The sequence below is a fragment of the Peromyscus californicus genome, unplaced genomic scaffold (genome assembly GCF_007827085.1).
Source record: "Peromyscus californicus insignis strain IS unplaced genomic scaffold, ASM782708v3 Scaffold_9__1_contigs__length_137607984, whole genome shotgun sequence".
NCBI lineage: Eukaryota > Metazoa > Chordata > Mammalia > Rodentia > Cricetidae > Peromyscus > Peromyscus californicus.
The window spans coordinates 33,205,547-33,217,390 of record NW_026294617.1 but is presented as its reverse complement, the minus strand read 5'-3'; positions in this window follow the sequence as shown (position 1 = coordinate 33,217,390).

The window sequence follows — 11,844 nt, the reverse complement described above, 5'->3', positions numbered from 1 at the left end:
CTTTGCAATGAACACTTGCAAATAAAGATACATGGACAAAGTGGTATGTGGCATGACTTGCTGGGTCACCCTGCAGCTTCCATGACAAGATTTTTTAATTCCTTCTTTTTTTATTTTTCTCATTTTATTTTCTTCCTTTTTTATCTTGATTTTTGTTTTATTTGGGGAGAGGGGGTACAGGGTCAGAGGGCAATTGCAAAGGAACAGGAAATGAATGGGATCAAGATACATGATGTGAAAAAACATAGAATATTTTTTTAATTTTAAAAATCAAATCAAATTAAAAAAAACAAGTCAAGAATACACTTTCGCTAAGAACTCAGTATGCAGTACTTACTTTAAAACTTGAAGCAATTTCTCCTCTATCTAGGGTTTTCTGAAATGATAATGGTCATATTTTCTATGAGAAAATAGCTAGAATTAAAGTTATTAGTTGAATTTTCCCAAAAATTTTACCCAGATATCTTACATTTTTTTACTCACTTTCAAATGTACACTTTAAAATGTATAAAGTAAAATTCAAATTGACGAGAGATCATTTTCATGTTTTACTTGGTTTGGTTTAAAGAGTCAGGGGAAGTACAAAGTTACTGAAATAGCACCCATGATCCCATCTCGTGACCCCTGAGACGACATCTAGAAGAGATGAGCAGACACAACAGGGTTCAGGACCCTGAAGCCACCGTCAGCTGGAAAACACTTCAAACTAGGTCATCTGTAGCTTCGGGTGTCTCCTTCCTTCCTCACAATCTTTATTATTTAGAAACATCTATTAAACCCTAAATTGAAATTTTTAAGCCTCTAGCAACAATTACACAAACACATAATTTATTATGGCATGTTTTAGCTATATATTAGATTGTAGAACTATTAGAGTCCATATTTCAGTTGTTTTAAAAATCTGTTTTAAAGCTTTTACATAGCTCTAAAACTGAGCAGTGGTGGTTGTACATAGTCATGAATATACTGAAGTCTATTTAAGAACAGACTTTAATGGATGGATTATATGGCATTTGAATCACATACCTTGAGAAAGCTGTTTTTAAAAGATGTAGTGTGTCTGTCACTGTACCGAATATTAGGTTGTAAATTAATTTTTTTTAAGTCTAAAAGAAGTCTACTCTCCAAGATTTTAATTATAAGCTCTGGAATACTTTACACCAACTCTCTTTCCTGATACCACTTTGTGAATATTTGCCACATAACAGGCACTATTTAACTCAACTATTTATGGACATCCTCCATGTAAGTTTGAATGTGACTAGACCAGATAAAAATTCTTGACTAAATGGAAATTCTAATGTAGCAAAGAGTCATAATAAAGATTTAAACCAACAGTGGCAGATTAACCAGGAAATGAGGCTTCTGGCCATTGCATCATTAGACCTGAGCAACCGGGTGTGGCCTCCCAGGTCTAGAAGCACGGGTTCTGTCCATTCTCTGGGTCCACAACTCCTCTCTGAGAGTAGGTCCCGGGGAAGGTAGGTGTCTGTAGGAGTCCTGACGGCTGGGGTATGCGTCTGTCTGTTACTGAGGAGAGGGTCTGATGGGGTGAGGAAGGGCTGCCATCTCCCTCTGTTCTCTAGACATGGTTAAGGAGGCACATGCTTCTGCTGTCCAGGTACACTGTAGCTCTGTTATGGGTAGAAATTAGCTTATAGAAGCACAGAAGAGAAAATAGTTATCTCCTATTCCAATGCAAATGAGCTTTTGTCTGGTTTTTAATATTTATTTTTAATTAAAATAAAATTACATCATTTTCCCCTTCCCTTTTGTCCCTCCCATACCCCTTCCCACAATCCTCTGCCTGCCCACTTCTCTCAAATCCATGGCCTTTTTTTCTTTATTATTGTCATACAGCAATAATTGATACGCTTTTTATCTTTTACCCCTGTAGAAGGCACAAGCTCAGTAATTTTCCCTATAGAATATTTACGATTTTGCATTTATTGCTGACATTATCTCAGTACTTCTAACTGTACTGTGTGTATTATACATCTGCTAGCACCTTTCAGATCCTCTTTTTTTTTTTTTTTTTTTTTTTGAGGGAAGGGGATTTCAAGACAGGGTTTCCCTGTGTCTCCCTGGCTGTCCTGGAACTGAAAGGCATGCGCCACCACTGCTGGATTTTCAGATTCTCTTTTGATGTGAATTCCCTATTGCTTCCTAAGGCCATGGATTGCCTTCCCACGATCATTTAAATGTGATCGTTTTCAATAGAATGGTCAAGAAGACCTGGGTGATAAGTGGTGGAGATGACAGACAAGGACTGCCAACTTGAGATATTAATGTTCCAGGCAGAAAGAAAAGACAAAGATGGTAAGGGAAATCATACTAGATAAGAGAGGGGGTTGGGGATTTAGCTCAGTGGTAGAGCACTTGCCTAGCAAGCGCAAGGCCCTGGGTTCGGTCCTCAGCTTTTTTTTTTTCTTTTCTGGGGGAAAAGAAAAGAGAGAGAGGAGGGAGGGAGGGAGGGAGGGAGGAAGGAAGGAAGGAAGGAAGGAAGGAAGGAAGGAAGGAAGGAAGAAAGAAAGAAAGAAAGAAAGAAAGAAAGAAAGAAAGAGCAAGAAAGAAGAAAAGAAAGTTGATTCCCTTCCAGCTCTCACTACCAAAAACAGTCATCTCGAAAAAATAAAAACAAACAAACAAACAAAAAGAAACAAAAAACGCCAGGCACACCTTTAATCCCAGCACTGGGGAGGCAGAGCCAGGTGGATCTCTGTGAGTTCGAGGCCAGCCTGGTCTACAGAGTGAGATCCAGGATAGGCACCAAAACTACACAGAGAAACCCTGTCTCGGGAAAAAACAAAAAACAAAAAACAGTCAGTATACATTTTGGAATTCTGAAGGTGGGTTTGTAGGCAAACATGGTGTCGACCAATGACCTTCTTTATAGAACCAGATGGAATCTGAGGCAGTTGATTTTGGAGACCTTGAGTGTTGGAGGCTAGGGAGACAGGAGGGCTGCAGGGAGAAAGAACAGAGGATGAGGGCTCTGGGGCACAGCAGGAGGAACGGGGGCTGCTGTGCTGGTGATGGTGTGACTACAAACAGCAGCAATGTGCTATGTAGGAGGGTTTTCATTTTTTTAAGCCCAAACGAGTCTCAGATAATTCTGCCATAAAGAAGTTATAGTTGATGAGAAATACGCTTAGCCCCCCCACTTGAACAGGTACATGTACCAGACTATCACATGGTACTGCCCAAGTCTATTCAGTGTTGTGTGTATGTTAAAAATTGAGTTGAATGTATGCATTAAAGGGGGAGAGATCTTTTTAAGCCATGGGGACACTGCACAGGGCATAAAGGACCTTGCAGGAAGAAGCAAAAGGCTTCTCCAATGAGATAGCAGTGTCCTCGGGGTAAAGCTGGCAAGCAAGCTGCAGTTTGATCACGCCATGCTTTGGGTGTTCCTGCATGGTCACTTGAAATAAAAAGTAAGTATAATTTTCTTTTTTTAACAACAATACTAAAACAAGGAATCAGTGTCAACACGAGCCACCCACAGTGAAAGAGACACTATAGTTTTCTGCCTAATACAGCTTTGTGTTTAATTTCCTATTAAAATGATCTTGCATTGTAATTATAGAGATGACTCAAAACTGAGATAGCAATTTTACTCCCTAAATCACTGAAATTAGAATAGTTAGTTAAAGTGAATATGTTTTAAATCGCACAGAGACAGTTATAGATAAAGTTTGTGAATGAAAAACAGTGTCAAGGTTTTCCACACCAATATTAATTAATTAAAGTTGAAAAGTTACTACCTTGTTCTATAGCCTGCCACAGAGGTGAACATCGTTCAGAAAGAAAACTTTGATGGGCAGTATCAGGAAGGTGGTTTTTATTTCACATCGTTGTGGCAATATTTAAGAGCCTTGATAGGACACCAGACCACATGGAGGGAGACATTTTACCTACAAACAGAAAGCCATCTCACACACCTTTGAACTCATGAGGCAGGTTGTCTGACCAGTTCTCTCTCTCTCTCTTTTTCTTTCTTTCTTTTTTTTTCTTTTTTTTGGTTTTTTCGAGGCAGGGTTTCTCTGTGTAGTTTTGGTGCCTGTTCTGATCTCACTCTGTAGACCAGTCTGGCCTCGAACTCACAGAGATCCGCCTGGCTCTGCCTCCCAAGTGCCGGTATTAAAGGCGTGCACCGCCACCACCCGGCGCATCTGGCTAGTTCTTAGTCTTGTTTTCTGTTTCATATAAGAGATACTATTTAAAACACTAGCCTGTAGAATCAACATGTTTATGATTCACAGCTCTCACTTTGTCCATAGTTTGTTTCCCAATTTCTCACTTTTTTTTTTTTGTTTTTGTTTTTGTTTTTCAAGACAGGGTTTCTCTGTGTAGCTTTGCGCATTTCCTGGAACTCACTTGGTAGTCCAGGCCGGCCTCGAACTCACAGAGATCTGCCTGGCTCGGCCTCCCGAGTGCTGGGATTAAAGGTGTGTGCCACCAACCGCCCGGCCCAATTTCTCACTTTTAACAGTATTTTATTTTTTCTTCATCCACATTATTTTTATTTTTGCAATTTTTAAATACTAAAATATAATTACATTATTTCCTCCTCCCTTCAATCCCTTGTTCCCTCTCAAATTCATGGTTTCTTTTTCTCTAATTTTGTGGAGGCCCACAGAGGTTTCCTAGTGAGATCTGAGCTTGCTTTACCCAGCAGGGCTACATTAGAGGATGGCTTGACCGTGTGCATGGTTACCAGGTAACTGGAAGGGTCTGCACTTGGCTGAGCTAGGAAAAGGTCTTTTGCTCCACCCCTTGTCATTCCTATAAAAAGCCCTTTGAAGAGAGAAGGGGCCAGTGAATATTGATACAGGCCCTCCCAAGGCTATCCTGTGTTTTTGTTTCTCTCCCCTGTATCTTTCTATCTAAATACTTCTCACCCCTCCCTCCTTAAGAATATCCTGGGGAAAAAGTGGGAGTGGGCCTCCCACAGACAAATGGGTGGGTCCCCCACATAATATATATATTGCTGGTAGCTCTTGGTCTAGCCCTTGGTTGTCCTGTGAAATTTCCCTCTTCCACATTAACATACCTGTTGGTGTTGTCCTTACTCTGGTCTTATTTAGGCAGCCATTTTGCTGAGGTATCCTGGGTATACCTTCTAGCATGTATTTGTCACAGGCCATATAGTTAATTAACTAAACTAAGGGTTGCAAGACCATCTATTTCTCCTTTACAAGCAGAATCAGCGCAAGACCCCTCAGTCATTTTTCCTGATCAGCTCCCCACCTCCACTTTACAAAACAAGAAGGCCCCACCCTCTTCTAGCACACAGCACAGTTAGATACGCAAGGAACAGCCTGGTCTCCCAAGATGCTTTGGCATATTGCTTCAAATATTTTCATCACTATGACAGTAATAATTTGCACATACCCTTGCTTTAGCAGCACAGACATGAGAACAGGCCAGGAAGAGGCAGAAGATAACAAGCAGAAATGAGGAGGCAAAGGATCCTGAGGGCCCCACACATGGCTGCCTCTCTCTACTGTCATGAGTGCATCTTAGCAGCACTGAGAGCTGGAAGGCAGGATGCAGGAAAAGGCCACCAAATGGTACTCTGGGGGATCAAAGGCAGCGGCCAAGAGAAATAGGGTGAGAGGAAGCTCTGGGGCTTGAGAGATGGCTCGGCGGTTAAGGGCATTGGGTGCTCTTCCAAAGGACCCACAGGCAGTTCACAACTGTTTGCAACTCCAGTTCTAGGGGATCTGGCATTCACCCGCAGTCATACATGCAGCAAAACCCCAATGTACATTAAATTAAAAAAAAAATGGGACGCTCCAAGCCCTTTGCTCCCTTTAACTTGTGATGGGGTCTACAAGTGTGGATGCTGTTCGGAATGTAGACAAGAAACTAGCTAATCAACACTGCAGGGGCTGACTGGGGTGGGGGGAGGTCACTTTATATCAATCAACCAGTGAGAGTGGCCTCTACTATGAGGGATCCATGAAACGTGTCACTAGGCTTTAAAAGTTAAACCAAGGAGAAAAACTAAGGACACAATATGGCTGCCTAGCTTGCTGTAGTTAAACTTATTAACTAGCCCTGTGAAATTCCATGTATGGAAGTGTTCTTTTAAAACACCAAGAAGCAATGTCTATGATGTCAGGACTGTATAGGAATGTTCCCTGGGTTAGTATTCATTTCTCTGAATTATTTCAGTTTACACTGGCTGTCCCTAGAAGTGTTCCCCCCAAAGGTTTTTCACTCTGCAGAGCTGGGGGCCAAATTCAATACTTTTGTCTATTATAGGCAAGTGCTCTACCAATGAACCACACCCCAAACAAAATATATGTGTATTTTATTTCAATTATACTTATGTTTTGAAGAATGTTTTTAAGCAAGCAACTTTAAATTTTTATAATTCAATAATAAAGAAGAGAGAAGCAAATTGTATTATCATGTGACCATCAAAAATAACAACTATTTAAAAGAGGATTTGTAATTGGCTTAATCTTTCCCATCTACTGTACGTGATAAACTAAATACTCAAAGACATAGGTTGTAATTCAAACTGTTAGTAAGGAATTTACCCATTGCCACAAGGCCAAATACATTCCTGAATGAGGTAGATATTAAAATACACAAAGCTAAGCATCAGAATGCTGTTTTCTGACATTTTGCTGTAAACGAGTGTGGATTATAAGCTTTGCATATAAGTCAGTATAAAGCATATTTTACTTGTAAGAGGTAGTATAATCCATATGTCCCATGCTTCACACACTAAATTGTGCCTCACATCTACGCTTACAGTGGGAGGACATGATAACACTGGAAAGTAAGGGGAAATAAAACATTTTCTTTTCTAAAGCTTATAATTACCCAAATGTTTTTATGAAGATATATGGGCTTTGGAAACAATGGCTTGAAATGAAAAAAAAAAAAAAGAAGTTTACAATTAACTCCTTTTTCAAAACATTTAAGAGGCAGCTAACTCTGGGGAAAAACAGCACAGCTCACTGCCAGTTGGAGAATTAGTGCTTTATTTTCCCCAGGAAACACCTCACACCTGTTTCTAATATTTCTTCCTTTGGACTGAATCCATTCACTTGGCTCCCTGATTTTTCTTTTTCCTTTTTAGTCCTGCCCACGGTAGGAGCTGAGCATAACTACTGAGCCCAGGTGGTCTAGAAACTGTCATCCTTGTTGAGCTGTGGTAGACCTGGGCTGAGCTGCTGGTGGCGGCAGCGGATGTGTTGTTAACAGAAGATGCCACCCACCACCTTCTTTAAAGACGCAGACCACACAGTCCCACTTTTCCCATTCATGTAGCTGCCTAATGAGACGCACAAATGGAATCTAGCCTCTTCAAAGAAACTAATGTAGCAACTTTCAACATAAACATGAACCGTGAGGCTCCAAGAAAAGCAGGTGGTGGGACACAAACAGGTGGCAGGACATCTCTTCTTCCGCTTCTGGAACCCAGCTAAGGACCACCTGGCAGGGGACGGGCTAGACGCTTGAACGGACTCATTCCTACAGTGCTGCATAGCCTTTTCTATTTCCATTCTGTAATTCATTTTATACCATTGGATTGAAAACTACAGACGTGGTGGTAAACTGGGTCATTCGTGCATGTAGTCAAAAAACATTCACCCAGGCTTTATTCTGAGGTCAAAACTGTCCTTATGAAAGTCACAGCAGAGTGAGAAAGGCAGACAAACTGTCAGTGACACGTTAGAGTTAGAGTTTCCAGAGACCGGCTGTTACTGACTCTCACAGAGAAGACCTAGATTAGAACTTGGGAGAGGAAATGCTGTTAGAGACCCTGTTTCAGGCATTAGCTTCTTAGCTAAGCCTGGGGCCAGCAGACGTGAGTCAAGCAGAGCACTTACTCCATGGAAGATAAAAGCCAGGTCGGGGATTTCCATCCCTTCTAACAACCTGGTACGTGAGAGACATTCAGGGTGGGTGGCTGTGGTGGTGGTGGCCGGGTGACAGTAGGTGGGTAGGCAGGCACTGAATCTTAAGGTCATCATAACCATGTGTTTAGAGATGAGGCTATAGCAATGGAGAGTGTGTGGTCGATAACTAACAAGAAACTGGAGATCCCAGAGAGTTAGGAGTCACAGAAGGGTGGGAGCTGGTACCTGAAGAAAAGCAAGGAAGAACAGGGTCTCACCTCCCATTCTGGACTGTGAGCGAGCCAGGAGGAAGCCATTACCCGCTTAAAGTTTTTATTACTATTATATATATTGAGCACTTCCAAAAAGAAAATATAATAATAATAATAATGGTTTCAAAATAAAAACCCTAGATTCAATAAATATCCTTTACCTAAAAATGAATCAGTAATGTATATAGACATTAAGTTATCTAATGGATAAAATTCATAAAAATGTTAACCCTAAAATGATGCATAGATGGATGGAGAGATGGAGAGAGAGACAGGTTATAGATGATAGATAGATAGATAGATAGATAGATAGATAGATAGATAGATAGATAGATAGATGATAGATCAACCCAGTGCAAGAATTAAATTATACTTTGCTAACAACTTATAATTATGATTTTTGTTGACTAAAAAATTTCAGCTTAATACAAAAAATTCATAAAGACATCAGCCCTTTATCTGAACCTTTCAATACATCTACTAATGTGCACAAAACTGTAAGTAGGGCAAGAAAGAAAAATGTTTCCCTTCCCGCTGGAGATACATGACATAAGAAGTAGACAGATGAGCTAGGATTTCTTTCGGATCTAAGAGATCAAGAGATGACCCGGTCGGTGCATTAGCCATTAATCAGTCTTAGAGCTTTGCCGGTGTTTCAAATACAAGACAATCAAGCTTATGTCAGGTATCTCAGTGGCTGTGTACTTCTGTAGCATCCCAGGGTTCCACCACTTCTTACAGCTCAGCCAGCACAGAAAGCTGGCCCCTCATGTCTCTGTGTTTTCCCAGCAGTATTCGGAATCAGAGTCTGAGAGCAGGCCTTCTCGAACACTTCAGCTTCAAAACTCCTTCCTTCCCTTAAAAATCAGCTCTGTCGTTGCAACTTAATACACATTGCCTTGGAGTCTTAGCCACCTTGTTTCACAGTAACATCCAACCTAATGTAACAGAGAACAAGTGAAAATCTTCACCTTCCTGCCAACATCTGGACTCCCCCACCCTCATCCATGGCCACACAAGCTGTGTTCCAACTCTGATGTTTTCACGTAAGGTCTACATGATCACTGCTGTTTCCACAGGCCAGTCTGTAAGAGTGTCATCACCTCTGAGCTGGAGTCACAGAGGCACTGTGACAGACACTGAGTCTGGACACAGAGAGGATTGCCTGTAATCTGGCCAGGGCCAGCCATGAGCTGATTCTGGCTTACTGCCCATTCTGCAACTTGAAGCTCTGGTCACTCATCAATCCTACCTCCTTTCTCTTTGCTGAACAAATGCTTGGACCTGGCCCTCTCCTCTTTTCTTCTCCTTTTCCCTTTTCGCTTGGTTCAGTAGCTGTCTCTTATACAGCATCTGAGTCTTCAGTTTGGCATGAAATAAATTTGGGAGGTAGTAATTAAAGATAAATAGACAGATTTTTCTGTTTTCAATTCACAGTACTATTGTACCATGAAAGATCTCTTTTTTCCTTGCATTCGTATTATATTTGCTAATGAGATAGTTGAACAAATTACCCACAATACAGTGCTTTTACAGTATGCGTTTTGGTTTCAAACTCATGTAAATCGCTTCACTGTTATAAATTTCCATTTATGAATTTTTATGTTTTTTTTTCACCCTGATACAGAGACTAGGAGAAGAAAACACATTTTCTAAAATACCCTGGACTGCCTTTGCAATCCATTCGCACCTGACTTGCGACATTTGAAGCACTGCTCTCCCAAATGCATCCAGACATTTGATACTTGTGTGTGTTCCACGCATCTGTCAGTGCTCTGACCAGCTGCAGCTGACACTGACTGACAAGGACAGAGAAAAATGTTTGCTGTGTCTTAACGTGTGCCTGGTGGGGAAAACCTCTGCCCCATTCACTCATTAACGAATTCAGCAGACATTCATTGGGTACCCTTAATGCACACAACGCATTACCCTAAGCGCCATTGATAGAAATGTAGACAACAGAATAACTAGCCTTGGGATCTATCTATCCAAACAGAACTCACTCTGAGTTCAAATATACACATTAAATAAACATAAGGTTAAAACATTTCAGACACACACACTCTGCTCCAGTAACTATCAAACGGCTTGGTAACTCCTCCCGAACTTCCTCCTGAATAATTGTGATTCTCCTTATAAGAATCCATACAACTGGGATTTCTCATATTGCGTTTCAGCATCCAGAGGACTTTTTGTAAACTGCAGCGTAATGTCTACTGAATGTCAGGCCAAACAGCACAAAAGCAAAACAGTTCTGCAGCCCAGGCCCGAGCCCCAGTCAATATGAGACCTACAGAAGGGCAGATCCCAGCCTCGAGAGTGAAAGTGAACGGACTGGGAATGACAAGGAGTGGGGGTAAGTCCTGAGTCCCAGTCCTGGGATGAGAGGCTGACAGACACATCAAGATCTGCAGGCCCTGCCTAGGAGATGAGGACGCAGACCAGGCCTTCTTCCCGGCAGAGATGCTAAGAAGTGGCTGTTAAGTGGGTTCTGCCTCCCCCAAATGTCATCACAATAGTCTCTGTCCAAAAAAAGAAAGTATTCTTCTAGATAAAAAAAAGAAAACTAGTGTTCACAAAATAATACACAAATGTCACTAAAATACTTTTCATAATAACCAGAAAATAGAGGCTTGGTGAAATGAAAGGACATCCTGCTGGAGTCTGTGCTCACCTCCACCATGTGCACATCCAGCTGGAGTCTGTGCTTACCTCCACCATGTGGACATCCTGCTGGAGTCTGTGCTCACCTCCACCATGTGGATTCCAGGGATCAAACTCAGGTCTGCAGGCTTAGAAGCAAGCATCTTTACCCACTGAGCCTTCTCACGGGTCCAAGAGATAAAATCTTTAAAAGGTGGCTGGAGCTGGCTATGATGGTGCCACTTCCATAATCTCAGCATTTGGAGCTGAGACAGGAGGATCAGGAGTTCAAGACTAGCCTGAGCCACAGGAAACACCAATGTAAACTTTTGAATTGTTCCAGTGGAATAAATTTCTACTGCTGGGAACCAGATAATAAAGTAAATGCAGGATTAACATATTTAAAATTTTTTAAATAGTTTTTTTTTCCCAAGTACAGGAAATCCTGAGTCTTACACTTGCTAGGCAACTGCTCATCTACTAAGTTATGTCTCTGTCTCTTAAAATTAAAATTTGAGCTGAGAATATTATGGTCCTTGGAGTCTATTATTTCTGTGTCACACTCACGATGCCAATGGATTCTGAAAGCAGCAGCTTTATCTATGAAGACAGTCTTAAGTTTTTAAATTGGGCTAATTTGATTTTTCTTCATTGATTCCCTCTATAAACAAAAAGGGGCAAGCCAATGGTAATGACAAACTCCTATAATCCCAGCATTCAGGAGCTAAGGCAGGAGGATGACAAATTTGAGGCCAGACTGGAACATACAGCAACATCTTCTCTAAAAAAGAAATAAAAGAGCCTATTGTCATAGCTTAGTGGTTAAGAGCATTGGCTGCTCTTCCAGAGGACCCAAGTTCTATTCCCAGCACCCACATGGTTGCTCACATCCATCCATAATTCCAGTTCCAGGGGCTCTGATACTCTTTTCTGACTTCAATGGGTACTTCACCCACGTGGTATACAGACAGATGTAAGAAAACAAAACACTCATATACATAAATATAAAGAAAAAAGAAATAAATTTTTCTCTCTTGAGCTAATTATGTCTATGTCTTACAAAA